This window comes from Hemiscyllium ocellatum, chromosome 29 (assembly GCF_020745735.1).
Source record: "Hemiscyllium ocellatum isolate sHemOce1 chromosome 29, sHemOce1.pat.X.cur, whole genome shotgun sequence".
NCBI classification, from domain to species: Eukaryota; Metazoa; Chordata; class Chondrichthyes; order Orectolobiformes; family Hemiscylliidae; genus Hemiscyllium; species Hemiscyllium ocellatum.
Genome location: NC_083429.1, coordinates 12,024,908 through 12,041,860, shown reverse-complemented (window position 1 = coordinate 12,041,860; position 16,953 = coordinate 12,024,908).

Here is a 16,953-nt window from a genome sequence, read left to right as displayed (position 1 = left end):
ATCGCTGAGCTACCGTGCTGCTCTTTGGGCAATTCCTGACCAGAATTAATTGGAATCTCCTCACTGCCTAATGCAAAGGGAATTCAGCCAAATCCAACTGTTCCAGGATGAAATCCCATTGCGAGGATCTTGTGTGAGTAGAATATCTTCAGAAGCAGAATAACATTTTGGACAATATCTTAATTTTTACTTTTGTCATGAGTTACACCAATAGCTGGGCAAAGTTCTTTCAACTTGAAATTGCAGATATTTTGTTTATCTGTGTGTATGTGTGTGCGCGTGCGCATGTCTGTGTGTGCGTGTATCTGTGTGTGTGTGTAAGTACAAAGAACAAAGAAAATTTACAGCCCAGCAACAGGCCCATCAGTCCTCCAAGCCTGAGCCGATCCAAATCTACTGTCTAAAACTGTCGGTCAATTCCTAAGCATCTCTAACCCTCTGCTCCCCATCGACTCATGCATTTCTCGAGATACATCTTTAATGAATCTACCGTGCCTGCGAGTAAAAAATGAGGTCTGCAGATGCTGGAGATCACAGCTGCAAATGTGTTGCTGGTCAAAGCACAGCAGGTTAGGCAGCATCTCAGGAATAGAGAATTCGACGTTTCGAGCACAAGCCCTTCATCAGGAATAAGAGAGAGAGAGCCAAGCCGGCTGAGATAAAAGGTAGGCGCCGGCTTGGCTCTCTCTCTCTTATTCCTGATGAAGGGCTTGTGCTCGAAACGTCGAATTCTCTATTCCTGAGATGCTGCCTAACCTGCTGTGCTTTGACCAGCAACACATTTGCAGCTACCGTGCCTGCCTCTACCACCTTTGCTGTCAACGCGTTCCAAATGCCCAAACCTCCGTGTGAAGTACTTGCCGTGTGTATCTCCCACAAACTTTCCACCTCTCACCTTGAAAGTGTGACCTCTCGTTATTGAATCCTTCACCCTTGGAAAAAAGCTTGACTCTATCCGTCCTGTCTATACCCTTCATGGAACACCACGAGTCACCTTTCTCTATTTCGAGAAACTCCCTTCAACTATTACTCTCTGTCTCCAGTTTATGAACCAGTTCTTTATCCACCTCGCTAGAACATCCTGCACACCATATTACTTCAATTTCTCCATTATTCTACCATGGGGAACGTGTGTGTGTGTGTGTGTGTGTGTGTGTGTGTGTGTGTGTGTGTGTGTGTGTGTGTGTGTGTGTGTGTGTGTGTGTGTGTGTGTGTGTGTTTTTCGAAAGGGCAATATCGATTCTTTATTTGCAATATCCAAACCATTTGCGATTCATCTTTCCATCATAGTTTGATTTGCATTGCTCTGGATCATAAACGTGCTATTTCAGCTGATTAAAGAAACTAGCTTGACTTGTTCCTAAAACTGACTCTGACCCAGTCTGAGACTGGTATCATCGGCCATCGCACCAAACTGGTTACATTTAACGTTTGTTGTGAGCAGTGGAGGAGTGGGACTAGAAAAGGAAACAGTGACCCAAAAAGCCGGAGTACTATAGACCGGTGATCTGATGTCAGTAGTGGGTGAGTTGTTGGAGGGGATTGTCAGGGACAGGATTTACACACATTTGGGAAGGCAAGGACTGATTGGAGTTGTCAACGTGGCTTTCTGCATGGTAAATCATGTCTCATTAATTTGATTGAGTTTTATGAAGAGGTGAGAAAAAAGGCAGTTTTGTAGACATTGTCTACATGGACTTCAGTAAGGTGTTCACATCATTCCGTTTGGTAGATAGATTGGGAAGATTCTGTCACATGGGCAGGTAGTCACAAGTGGCTTGAAGGAAGAGGGGTATTTTTCAGACTGGAGGCTTGTGTGAGCAGCAGTGTGCTGTAAGAATCAGTTCTGAGTTCATTGCATTTCATTATTTAGATCAAGGATTTGGATGTGTATATTGGTCCCATAGTTAGTCAGTTTACAGATGCAATGAGACTGGTCAAACTACTCAATGTGAAGCAAAACACCATTTATTTAAACACGACAGATAAAATAAAACCAAAGAAAGAGGAATTTAGAATAAGGTAATTCTATTGGACAAGTTAATAGAATAATAGATCTAGTAGCTATTACTCATGAACTGTTCCAATATAGGAAAATCCCATAAACAGAGTTCCTGGCAGAAATGAAAATGCAGACACAGAATGTCACAAAAATTTCTCTAATCCAGGAATTAAAAACTGCATATAGAGAGAGTAGCAGCCAGGAGACATTCACTGAAGCTTCCAACTCTGTTGAGACCCCAATAGTTTCTGATGTTACTGAGAAACCAAAACCCAGGGATCCTAATCTGTGAGAGCTGGCCACAGCCATTCAGGCTGCATTAAAATAAACCCAAGGCCTCCCTAGCTGTTTACCCAAGAGGCCTGAACTCATCATATTGAAAATGATCATTCAATCCCTCTCTGAAAAGAAGCAAGGACAAAAAATAATCTCTTCAATCTGCAGCATTATCACACTTGTCAGTACATCGAGCTGTCAAACAGGAACAAGGGGTAACCCAATCAGGCCCTCGGGCATGTCCAATCGGACGAGGAAGAAGCCATTCAGTCCCATGAGTCACTTACACAGGAACAGGAGGAGGACAGTCAGCCCCTTGAGTCTCTTACAAGGAACAGGAAGAGGACAGTCAGCCCCTTGATCCTCTTTCACAGGAACGGGAGGAGGTCAGTCAGACCCTTGATTCTCTTACACAGGAACAGGATGACGCCATTCAGTCCCTTGAGTCTCTTACACCGGAAAAGGAGGACGCCAGTCAGCCACTTAAGCCACTTCCACAGCCACAGAATGCGGCCTTTCAGCCCCTTCAGTCTCATACATAGGTATAGGATGAGGCCATTCAGGCCCTTGAGTATCTTACACAGGAACAGGAGGAGGCCATTCAGCCCCTTAAGTCACTTATGCAGGAACATGAGGAGGCCATTCCCCCCTCAGCGTACTTAAAAAGGGACAGAATGAGGTAATTGACGCTGACTCCTGATGAATGGCTTTTACCCAAAACATGGATTCTCCTGCTCCTCGAATGCTGCCTGACCTGCTGTGGTTTACAGCAATCCACCCTCTACTCTGATCTCCAATATTGGCAGTCCTCATTGTCTCCTAATTGATGCTCTAACATGATGAACAAGTGGAGCAGAGGCTGCACAGACAGACTGCTCCACGTTGTTCCTCGCAACACAGTTCTCATGATACGCACGTGGGACCTTAACGTGGGTTTCTAGTCGTAAGGAGGGAACTCATATGTCTTGTGTGCGGTCTCAAGAAGGCATCTTCCGTCTCCGAGAAGACAGCATGGTGTTTCTCTACGTCGGGTGGAAGCTGGTGGGAATGGCTACCTGTTTCAGATGGAAGGTATTGTGGCTGCTGTTGGGGATTGTGAGCAACCTAACGTTCAGTACGGGTTCACACGCCGACTGCATAATAACGTGGGGAGAGTTAATTTAGGCATATAGACTATTAGGAAAGTCACGTTAGACTGATGAATGGACTCTCTAAGTTCAAATAATGCTGATCTTGTTCATGTTGATCTTGTCTAGTGCACATCCTGTGCAGTGTAACCTGCATGCCCTACTCTGTCCAAGTCTACTTATACCCTATGATCTGCCTGTCCATCCTTACTATGATCTGCCTCCACTGCTCTCAAAGAAAGTGTTTCCCTGTACGTGGCAATAAATCAAACCAATCAACCCTTGTTAAAATATGGAATTTCTCACTCAATCAATGTCTCTTTTGGAAATAAGTGATATCTGCAATTCCTTGTGTTTCAGCGTCACCATTTCTTCATCTCTCACAGCTCTACAGATTAAAAACTCAGCCTCTTTACTCTATCCTCATGTTACCATCACCCGTGTTTGTGGTAAGGAGATCATTCCTTACAAAGGAGATCAATTCTGTAGAGAGTGCCCCTCATGCTCTCGCAGCAAGGCTGTACAACAGCAGGAAGATGGCTTTACTTATATACTCGAATCATCTTACAATGAAGAACAGCCTACCATTGACTGCACCCATTACTTACACAGGGTTTGATTCAGACCGGTCAGCATAGACTTCTGAGTGGGTGATCATGCTTCCAAAATTTGTTAGAGTTCTTTGATGAATTGACCAAGAAGGTTGATGAGGGCCGAGTGGTAGACATATTCTCTATGGATTTCAATAAGGTCTTTGATAAGATTCCACACGGCAGGCTGCACTGGAAGGTTCCATCACGTGGAATGCTGGCGGATCTGGCCAATTGGATACACAGTTGGCTTGATGGTCGGAAGCAGAGAGTATAGTGGAAGGATGAAGGTGAGACTGGAGGATCGGTCCATTGCTGTTTGGTATCTATGGTTTGGTTGAGAATGCACAAGACATGCTTAGTAAGTTTGTAGATGACACTAAAATAAGTGGTATCGTGATCAGTGAGGAAGTTTAACAGAAATTGCAGCAGGACCTTAATCAGGTGCGGAAGTGGGCCGAGAACTGGCAAATGGAATTTAATATTGTTGTGTGAAGTCTTGCATTTTGGAAACTCAAATCAAGGTACAAGTTTCATGGTGGATGGGAGGGGTCTTTAGGGGTGCAGTGGGCAGAAAGACACTGGCGTTAAGGTGCACTGTTCTTTGAGAGTGGAGTCACAGGTAGACAGTGCAGTGAAGAAGGCTTTTGGCACACTGGCCTTCATCAATCAGGACATTGAGTATAGAAATTGTGAATTTATATTGCAATCACACAAGACTTTGGTAAGGCCGCACTTGGAGTATTGTGTTCTGTTTTTGTCACGTTGTTTTTAGGAGGAAGTTATGAAATTAGAAAGAGTGCAGAAGAAATTTACAAGGACGTTGCCAGGACCCAATGGTCTGAGTTATAGGGTGAGGTTGGACAAGCTAGGACCTTTTCTTTAGAGTGTTGGAGACTGAGGATGGACCTTATAGAGCTGTATAAGATCACGAGCGGTATGATAGAGTTAATGTTCTCAGTTTTTTTCCAAGGTTTAGAGAATCGACGACCAAAAGGGATCAGTTGAGGTTTAGAGTGGAAGGAATAAAAGGGAACCTGAGGGGTCAATTCTTTACACAGAGGGATAGTACGTGGATGAGCTGCCAGAAGATGTGGTTGAAGGGGGTATATTAACAACATGTAAAAAGCATTTGGATAAATATGTGGATAGGAAAGGACTAGAAGGATATGGGCCAACTGCAGTGAAAAGGGTTTAGCGTGGATTGACATTCACAAGATGGAGTCGAACCTTTCTGTTAATTAAAACCAAGCACCCAGAAATGCTCGTCTCACTTCATAATCTTTTAAAATATGAGTGACACAAATCTCCTAATTCTGCTATTTAAACAAAAAATAGCAAATTAGTTTCTTAACTTGAATAGTGAACACTAAACGGTGGAACAGTGGTTAGCACTGCTGCCTCACAGCATCAGAGACCCGGGTTCAATTCCCGACGCAGGCGACTGACTGTGTGGAGTTTGCACGTCCTCCCCGTGTCTGCGTGGGTTTCCTCCGGGTGTTCCGGTTTCCTCCCACAGTCACAAAGATGCGTGGGTCAGGTGAATTGTCCATGCTAAATTGCCCGTAGTGTTAGGAAAAGGGTCAATGTAGGGGTATGGGTGGGTTGCGGGTTGGTGTGGACTTGTTGGGCCGAAGGGCCTGTTTCCACACTGTAAGTAATCTAATCTAAACAACAACTATTCACAAATACAAGCCCCTCTTTTCTTAACTGCTTACGAGCTGCCTCCAATTCTGTAAAAAATATGCTGTTCCAACAACCCGCATATTAAACATTAGAATGTCATGACCATACAGCCTCTATCTTCCCCGCTGAGTTCACTCTTCCAGCTGTTGATCTCCCTGGGTCATGCTTTTTTTATTGCAAGTAGGTTTGACATGAACATCTATCTTTGATAGAGAGAGTTTGAGATGGCCAGTTAGGACTCCTGCTCTACAACAGTTACTCTGCTGTTGTACGGCAGTGGCTCTCCCTCCAATGTTCATAATCTGGCTTTATATACTCCCCATGATACATTAATTCTCATAATTTGATTGCTTTCCAGGTTTCCAAACAATAATATTCAAATTCCGTTGGCTTCTGGTAACCTGAGCGTTATTTAAACTCTTTGGTTGCATTTAAAGTAGTCAAAACAGCAACCAAAACTCAGTTATCCATTTCCCAGCTAATTGTGACATGTAGAACAGCCAGACCTTTAGCTGGCATCTGTGGCTGTACTTTCCATTCAGCAAAACCTATTCCATCCTAAACTGACCAGACAAGCTTTCGGCTTCATAACACCTCCCTCCTTCAGAATAGAAAATGAACCATAGAATGAAAAGATGGCATCATTACCTTTCCTCTAATTCTTAATCCCATTATTATAAAATACAAAAGTATTAATCTCAGTTATACCATTCATATTAATTTTGCATACCTATATAACACTGGAATAAGTCAAATCTTATCTGAACGTTTTTATTTAAATCTGCGATAACACATCTGCTATCACATTTTAGGACCCACAGCATGTACATTTTGTAAGTTTAAAGCCGGTAACATAAGACTCCAACGAAATAGTCTCATATCCTGGTCTTTAAATATTCCAAATAATGCGAGAGGTTTGTTGTTGTCCACAATCATCTCCGACAATTTGCTTGTCATGTAAACAGTAAAATATTGTCAGGCCAGTGCGAAACCTAATCATTCTTTTTCACTAATGGAGATGTTGTACTTTTTTCTGGTGGATAGAGTTTTTTCGACAAGTAGCCAATTGGCCATTCAATTCCATCTTTATCTTTGTGTATCAATACATCTCCGACCACTATGTCCCTCTCATCAAATACAATTTTCAAATGTTTTCAAAATATTTGGTGTAGCTTAAACTGGTGCAGTGATTAATTCTTCTTTAAAATTCTCAAATGCCTCCTGGCATTGTTCTGTCAACCACAATTCTGTGTTCTTCTTTCATAAATCCATCAGTGGTGCCAATACGCTGCTGACGTTTGGAACAAACTTCCGATAGAATCCATTCAGTTGCAAAAATCGAAGCACCTCTTTCCTCGAGGATGGTTGTGGAAATTCCTCAAAGCCCTTAGTCTTTGTGTTCCATAGGGTCAACCTTTCATATTCATTGTAATGTCCCAAGAACATCATCTCTGCCTTCGTGAATTCTGTTTTCTTTAAGTTTAATAACTAGTTTGCGTCTTGTAATCGTTCAACATGCTCTGCCAACTGTAACATGTGAGCTTTCAATCACTTGCTGAAAGTCATACAGATAAACTGCCCATTTTGTTTATCTGGCCACAACTCTGTTCCTGAGTCTTAAATGTGTCTGGAGCATTGTTCATTCACATGACATTTTCGAACTTTTTTGTCATATCCGGTAACTTTATCAGATAGTTTAACTGACTCTACATTTTTTTTTGAAAGGGGCCTCTAAAACTGGATTTGAAGAAATTTCCTACCATGGTGGCAATGCAAATACATCATCCCCACGGGAAATCGTCAACGTTTCAGAGTTTTTATCTGCCACCTGCATCACTCTGTACTGTGCCCTCTTCAGGTGCTGTTTAGCTAACTCACCTACTCGGTCTAAACTCTCCCTCACCTCAGATACATAATCCAAGTGTGAGATCGCCGACATCAGTCTTGTCACTTTATATTTAATCAATTTCAAATGACCTCTCACTTCATGTACGAATTTTAACTTAAAGGAAATCAACTGAGTAGATTTATTTGGGACATCTCCAATGGCAAACAATTTTATGGGACACCTTTATCCCAAACATTTGGCCAATCCTGACGGTATGTTGTTAACATGGTCTTCAGCACCTGATGCGAACTTTCCAAGGGCCCCTTGGATTCAGGATGTGACGCCCTTGATTTGAAGTGCTGTCTGCCTAAGCTATCCATGATTTACTTAAACAGCTGAGCGGTAAAATGAGACCTTTGGTTTGTCTGTGTCCCTCTGTGTAGCCCACAGGGGGTTAAAAAACCTACCAACTCCTCCACCTCCCTTTTTGCCTTAACACTCCGTAATGGAATTGCCTCTGGAAATCTGGCAGACACATCAATTATGGCCAGCAAATATTGGTCTCCACTTTTATTTTAAAAAAGGGAGCTGCACAATTAATCATGAGGCACGTGAAAGATTCTTGGAATGCAGTAATTGCCAAAAAAAGTGCTGATTTCATTATTGACAGTGACTTACCTACCACTTGGCATGTATGACGTATACAACAAAACTTAACTCCGTCCTTGTCCATTCCAGGCCACTAGAAATGCTTCTGTCCCTTTACCTGAGTCTTCAATACACCTAGGTGACCGCCTGCAATTAGTTCATCTGCTACCCGTAACACAGTATGCTACTGCTAACAAAATCTGGGGCACTTCGGCCCATTTCACTTCTGCAATCACCTGGTGTGGTCTCCATTTTAATTTTAGGGTTCTATCTTTAAGTTAATAACATTCGATAATATATTCTGATTCATTTTCTGTGTGTGTGTGTGTGTGTGTGTGTGTGTGTGTGTGTGTGTGTGTGTGTGTGTGTGTGTGTGTGTGTGTGTGTATTTATGTGTTGTAAGTCCCCCAGGACTAAACACCTCTGCCAGACCCTCTCCTCTGCCTGTTCAGGTTTTGTTTCCTGCACCGGTACATCAAACAGTGTCAGTTAACTGAGCATCAACTTCTTTGTCTTTTTCTTTCATTTTCCTTAACTGCTATAACTTTTGACAGGGGGATTCTGTTACTACACAGTTCGGAAAACATCCGGAGTATTTTCCTTTTAACTGCCCATTTCCCTAGTCTTCCTTTGACTTCTCCACCACAAGGGGTGTCTCTGCCGCCTTGGATCCTATTAAATCGTTCCCAAGAACGAACCGTGTTCCTGGAACTGACTCTCTCTCAGTCACTCTCACTGTTACTTCCCCAACCTTGATTTGGCACTCCAACCTGATGTTACACAAGGGAATGCTTAATTTCTGCCCCATTACACAGATTATCACGCTCTTGAGTAACATGTCAGAAAGAGTGAAAATACTTCCATATCTTTCTATTAGAAGCTGAGAGAAAGTGAGGACTGCAGATGCTGGAGATCAGAGTTGAAAGGTGTGGGGCTGGAAAACCACAGCACGTCAGGCAGCATCCGAGGAGCAGGAGAATCGACATTTCAGGCACAGGTCCTTCATCAGGTAAGTGTGGGTAAGGGAGGGGGAAAGGATTGAGAAATAAATAGGAGAGTGAGGTTGGAGCTTCGGGGGATGTAGATTTAAAGGCTAGAGGTAGATGCAGGTGGTGTGTGATGGTGATAGGTTGGAGAGGAGGGCGAAGGGGATAGGTGGAAGGACAGACGGAACCCTCAAACCATACAGCATCAACAACAAATTCACCAATTTCGAAATCTCCCCACCCCCAACCTCATCCCCGATCCAACTGTTGAATTTAGCACCGCCCTCTTGCACAGTCTTAATTGTCCATCTTCCCACCTATCCACTCCACCCTCCCCTCCGACGTAGCACTATCACTCCCACCTACATCTTCCTATCATCCTCCTAGTGACCCTCCCCCCAGCCCAACTCCTACCCTCCTATTTATGTTGTGGTTCTGCTCGCCGAGCTGGAAGTTTTTGCTGCAAACGTTTCGTTCCCTGGCTCGGGAACATCATCAGTGCTGTTGGAGCCTCGTGTGAAGTGCTGCTTTGATGTTTCTTCCGGTATTCATGTTGGTTTGTTCTTGCCGCTTCCGTGTGTCAGTTTCAGCTGCAGTGATTTGTATATGGTGTCCAGGTCAATGTGTCTGTTGATGGAGTTTGGGGATGAATGCCATGCTTCTAGAAATTCTCTGGCTGTTCTCTGTCTGGTTTGTCCTATGATAGTGGTGTTTTCCCAGTCAAATTCATGTTGCTGGTTGTCTGAGTGTATGGCTACTAGAGATAGCTGGTCGTGTCGTTTTGTGGCTAGCTGATGTTCATGGATGCGGATTGTTAGCTGTCTTCCTGTTTGTCCTATGTAATGTTTTGTGCAGTCCTTGCATGGTATTTTGTAAACTACGTTAGTTTGGCTCATGCTGGGTATTGGGTCCTTTGTTCTAGTGAGTTGTTGTCTGAGCGTGGATGTTGGCTTGTGTGCTGTTATGAGTCCTAAGGGTCGCAGTAGTCTGGCTGTCAGTTCTGAGACGCTCCTGACGTATGGTAGAGTGGCTAGTCCTTTTGGTTGTGGCATGTCCTCGTTCCTCGGTCTATCTCTTAGGCATCTGGTGATAAAGTTGCGTGGGTATCCGTTTTTGGCGAATACTTGTATAGATGTTCCTCTTCCTCTTTTCGCAGTTCTGGTGTACTGCAGTGTGTTGTGGCCCTTTTGAATAGTGTCCTGATGCAGCTTCGTTTGTGTGTGTTGGGGTGGTTACTTTCATAGTTTAAGACTTGGTCTGTGTGTGTTGGTTTCCTGTGTACCCTTGTGGTGAATTCTCCGTTGGGTGTTCTCTCTACTAACAGTATTATAACAGTAATAACTATTGCCAGTGTGACCTACTGTTTGTTTTGTAGTGTAAGATCTCCCCTTCTCCCAATTTCTATCCCTCACAGGATGAAAATACTCCCAGAAACTAAATTTCATCTCATGTACCAATGCGTATTTATCTACCATTTCTGCCACACATCTCATTTCTTGAACTTTCTGTTCATTCACATGAATTATTTCGATCTCTGGAAGTGAGTCGTTAAACTCCTCCAGCAGAATATTCGCCCTTCAAGCCTCACAGGTCTTATCCATTTTTAAGGCCAGCATCCATCTATCAAAATATCTGTGTTTAATTCTTTGAAACGCAACATATGTATGACCTGGTTCCCTCCCTATATTTCTGAACCTCTGTCTATATCCTTCTAGTACAATGCACATCCATTCACAATAGCCAGTTTCACATCTGCCTCATCTCTTGACCCCTAATCTGACGTCGCTGCACATGCCTCACTAGCTGTGTCCACCAGCTTAATTTGAAGGAGCACTGCCCACAAGTTCACTGGCCACACGATCTGCCGAGCTATATTTTTCAAATGAAATCAAAGCAGATTTTGACATTTTTCTCACCGAAATATGGCAATGTATTAACATAGCTGTATACACACCTAGGTTCTCCCTTCATCTCGATCCTGTTAATTTAACTTTCTTGTCTAATTCCCAACTTCCGAATTTCAAATTCTCTCTCTCTTTTTCCACTCTTTCCCTTTCTTTTTGTTCTCTCTCTGTTTCCATTCCTTTTTTCACCTTCTAACTCCAGTTGCCATATTTGCAATTTAAGTTTTTTTCTAACTGTACTGAACTTGTCTGTTTCTCGGATACTCCAAAGTGCTTGACCAACTCCATTAAAATTTCAGCTTTCCTTTTGTCCCTGGTTAAAACCAATTCCAATCTATTTGCTAATTCTAAAAATATTCATTCTTCTGTCTTTCTCAACTTTCTTGGCAAATTTGGGAACCTCTTTAGTAACGTTAAAAGCCATTTCCCTCACTTTTAGTTTAACCAACCACAAGTGAACAAAATTAAACGAATTTTCCCACCGATTTTATTTGAAGATCTAAGTCACTAATGTGTTGAAATTTAATGGTACCTTTTGTACCCCAAATCTGTCCAAATTCCACAGGACAAGGCTACAAACTGTTATGACATCAATGTCGAATCCCCCGTTAATTAAAACAACACACCCAGAAAAGCTCACCTCACCTCGCAATCTTTTAAAACGTGAGTGACAGAGAACTCCTAAATACCACTAATAAACGAAAAATGACCATTTATATGTCTGCAAGTTGGCTCGCCGAAGCGCCGTGGTATGTCCCGCCTCTCTATTTATAGGTCTTCATTTCTTAAAGTGAGTGATGTCATTTCCAGTTCTTTTTTTTACAAGAGAATGTGGATAGTATCTAAAATAATGTGTTTATTGGTGGACGTCTGGTGAGAATGCCATTTCTCTAAAAATGTCCATGCATGTCTCGGCATGCGTGTTTGCTGCCCCAGTGAAAGTGGTCCCCTTCTATCTCTGAATGTAAGGAACATAGTGATAGTGGGTCGTGTCATTTGGTGGCCAGTTGGGGTTCATGGATCCTGGTAGCACGACCACAGTAGCATGATAATGGTGGAAAAATTATTTTATATACACTGTTTAATAAATGTGTGCGTGCAGATAAGTAATATTTTTCATCTGTGCGCAAAATTCGAAATGAACAGCGGAGACACAGTTAACGAAAAATGATGCATATGATGTATAAAATTGATAAAACATTAAAATATTATTTGATGCTCATCTAAAATGATATGTTCCCCTTCTCTCAACGTTCCCTCCCTTTGTGGAATTCCCACCTCTTTTCTCTCATTCTTATTAGGATGTGTGTTATAAATTCTTGCTTCTGGTGTCCCAACTTATTTCAGTTAATCCCCTTTCGATCAGGAATTAAATATATTGGTCTGCTGTGTTCTTTCCAAAGCTAGCGTCTGTCATATTATTGGAGAAAAATATTCTGGCATCAGACCCAGCATTTGAATATATTACTCCGTTGTACTTGCACTGTACAAAGAACCGCCGCACACTGGAATTGCCAAAACATTGAGGAATGTATATCTACTTCTTTCAATAACCTAGTTCTCTCATTTTTCACATTTCCTCATTTATATTGTCTCTCTCTCTCTCTCTTTGTATCTAGTTAAGAAATTTATCAATTATTCTTCGCATGCCTTCTCTCAAAACTCCTTCTTTCGGTTTATATATATTGCTCTCTTCTCGATGTAATGTGATTATAAGTGAGCAACGTAACTACAAAGACATGCGGGAGGAGCTGGCCAGAGTTCATTGGAAGGGGACCCGATCAGGAAAGACCATGAAGCAGCAAAGGCAGGAATCTCTGTGGAAAATTCAGAGGATAAAACAAAATTCATCCCAAAGGAGATGAAACATAATCATGGGAGGACAAGGCAGCCATGAGTGATTAGGCATCAAACCAAAAGAGAAAACATACAATGTGGTGAATATGATTGGGAATCCAGAGAATTCATTGGCTCTGAAACTACATAAGGCTGGCATCACTGACACTGCACAGCTATTAATCATGGTCAGGGAGAGAAACAGAGGGAAAGACATTGATTTTAAACACAGAAATTGGCACTACTCAAGGTAAAAAAAGGATTCAGATGAATTAAACAATTGAATAAAAATCAATTAATTGGTTTTGCAGAATGTGTCAGGTTGGAATCATGACCCGGGGAGATACCCTCAGCAGAATGAGAGTATGAAAATGGAAGTATTTCCACATCAGAAACCAGAGTAGGTCACTGAGTACAAGACTGATGGGTGAATGGGTCTCGTTTGAACGAAGGGACAGACAGCAGAACTGCATTGCAGATATTGCAGCTCAAAACTGCGTATTTATGTCGTAATATAGACTACAGCAACAGGAGAAGCAGAACAGCATTCAACCACAACCTGCAGCAGTTTGCCTAGGATAATCTCCTCAGTCTGCCAAAACCATCAACACCATCTATGGCTGAGTGACGAGTGTGGGTGAACATGTCGGGGTTAGAACCACGTGAACCTAAACCTGATCCTAATGCATTAAAGTTACCACACTTGACCAACAGATGTGATTGAAGCTCCGCACTCCTGCCGCATTCAGTTATAAATGTTGTTGGACGATGAAACAAATGACTGGAGTAAAGGGATGCACAAATATCACCAACATAAATAATCGAACAGTCCTGTACTTCAGTGTAAAAGACCAGGATGTGATATCTGCACCATCTTCAGCCAGAAGTGTGGAATTGATGATCCACTTCACCCTCGCCATGATGCCCACAGAATCAGTTTTTCCAGTCTTCAGCCAATTCGATTTACCGCTTGTGACATGAAGAAACAGCTGAACACAGTATATACGACAAAGGCAATGGGCCCTGACTCCATTCCTGCAATAGGACTGAAGACTTGTGCTGCACAACAAGCCTGGGGAAGGTCTTTCATTCCAGCTCCAACTCTGACATCTCCCTGGTAACGTGGAAAATTACTCAGCTATGTCCAGTCCCCAAAGAGGAGAATAAATACAATCTGAATAATTACACCCCCACCAACCAACACCAACACCCCCCCCCCCCCCCCCCCCGCGTCAGTCCCATCACGACAGTCAAATTGGTGGGAGATATTTTTGTCGGAGCTGTCAAGCAGCACAGAAATAAGCTCAGTGTGGTTTCCGATAGGTCCCCATGTGGAGATGGTGCTGTTGTGGAAATGTCACTGGATTACTAATCCAGACCAGGCTAATACTCCGGTAATTAAAAACAATTGACAATATATTAAGATGCAAAATCTGGTGTCAGTCATATTGACCTTGAAGTCAATGTCGTTTGTAAACATCAATTTCTTTCCCCAATGTACTTTCAGGAAGTGAATCTCCCGTGCTTTCCTGGTCTGGCCTAAACTTGACTGCAGACACACTGACATGTGATAAACTTTTCAATGTTCTCTGAATCGGCCAAGCAAGACACTCTATTGTGTCAAACTGCTACGAGGTCTTAAAGGATAAACCCGGACAGAAAGCTCGGCCCCAGCCTCTGTAACGGAAAAGGAACGGGAAACACAATCCTGTCGTCAGTGCAGAGACCTCCTTCCTCATATCTGAGAGCTTGTGACAGCATTTACAGAGCTTTCCCATAGAATGCACAGAAACATCAGCAATGGGGTAGGCCATACACACATTGAGCGTTCCTCATTGTCGTTCATGTTGAAACAACTCTGCAATGCACTTATCCCACACAATGAATATATCAGTTAATGTGATTAACCTTGGGAAGCTATAAAATAGGAAATGCAGTAGTCCCTTTGATCCATCGAGTTTGCTCCCCAATTCAATATAATATTGGTTGGCCCTTTATTTCCACACCGTTCTCCTGCTCTCCCACCATCCTTTTCTGTCTTTCAATCCGCATTTATATCCGATGTGTTGGCTTTCATGTTCCAGCGCATTCCCCAGGTTCACCAGTCTGAGTGCAGACATGTATTGTCATCTCAATGCAGAATAGGCCGACTGAACCTAATAATGTGGACCCTTGCTTTAGACACCACAGCCTGGGGAATTACCATCCCTGCTTCCAATCTGTCTCACCCTGTCAGAGTGTTATATATCTCACTGAGGTATCCACCCATTTTCCTAAACCTAATGGAATACAGGCCCATTCGCCCCAAACACTGCTCCCACACAAGCCTGTCATCATAGAGAGCGGTCTGGTCATCTTTCACTCCTCTCCCTCAATGTCAGGTTTGTCCTTTGTTAGGTAAAGAGAACAAAACTGCACACAATATTTCATAATGTTCGAGATGGGGTCTCACTCAGGCCTTGTACAGGTGCAGCAAGACACCCTTACTCCTGGAATGAAGGTCAGCACACCATTGATCTTCCTAACTGCTTTATTTCCTTAATATTGCTTTCAGTGACTGGTGTGAGGGGAGATCCAGATCCTTTTCAATGTTACAGCTTCTCTTTTGGTGAGTCTATGTACACTGGTCAGCGTGCCAATTCCATTCTCAGCATTCACTTCAGGGTGCAGACCTCACTGCCCTGCAGGGACCACGGAGGGCTGCGCAGAATGAAACAACAAAAATGAGCATACGTCGCTTTTTAGATCAACATATTTCAAGCAATCACTTTTCAAACGATAGGCTTCCAGTCTATTTTTCCCGCCAAAGGGCACACGGTCACCTCTACCCACCTTGCTCTCTATCTGGTACGTATTTGCCCATTCGCTCCACTTGTCTTAGTCACCTTGAAGCTTTTTTACAACCTCCTCACCCACTCACAATCCAACGTCCTTTAGTTCTGACGCAGGTTGGGATATATTGTATTTGATTCCCGCAACCAAATGTTTAATGGGTATTGTGAACAACTGGGGCCTGAGCACCGATCCCTACGATACTTAAGCAAACTTCCTATGTTTTTTTATATATATATATATTTCCAGAATCTGGGTGTGACTAGCTGGGTCAGTATTTATTGCCCGTCCCTAGTTGCCTTGAGAAGGTGTTGGAGAGCTGCCTTGTTGAACCATTGCAATCCACTGTGCATTCAGTGATGGTAGCACCATTGACTACCAAGGGGCCGTGTTTACATTGTATTTTAGTGGTGATGGTCAGGGTCTGGCATTTGTGGGGCCTGAATATTACTTGCCACTTGTCAAACTGGATACTGTCCAGATCTTGTTGCGTTTAGACATAGACTGTTTCAGTATCTGAGGAGCCACAAATGTTGCTGAATATGGTGCAATCATTAGTGACCATCCCCACTTCTGACCTTAAAATGGAAGTAAGGTCATTGATGAAGCAGCGCTGAAGATGTTTGGGCCTAAACAACTGACCGAGAGTCCTACAGACTTGTCCTGGAGATGAGTTGACTGAACTTTATCAACCATAACAATCTGCCTACGTGTCAGGCATGATTCTAACCAGCGGGGAGTTTGCACCGAATACCCATTGATTTCAGTTTTGCTGAGTCCCCTTGATGCCACACTTGGTCGAAGGCAAGCTTGTTTTAAAGGACTGTCACTCTCACCCCACTTCTGGAATTCAGCTCTTTTGTCTATGTTTGAATCAAGACAATAAGATCAGCAGCTGAGTGACCCTGGTGGAGCCCAAACTGGGCGTCATTGACCAGGGTATTGCTGAGCAGGTGCTGCTTGAAAGCACTGACACCTTCCATCACTTTACTGCTGATCGAGAGTGGGCTGATGGGTTGGTAATTGGCCGGATTGGATTTGTTCTGCTTTTTTATGTATAGGAGATATTTGGGTAATTTTCCACATAATCGTGGAAATGTCACTGTTGTAACGGTATTTGAACAGCTTGGCGAGGTCAGTGACAAGTTCTGCAGCACAAGTTTTCACTACTATTGCCAGAATGTTGTCAGGGTATGTACTCTTTCGCGTATTCAGTGTCTCCAACTGAATCTGGATAT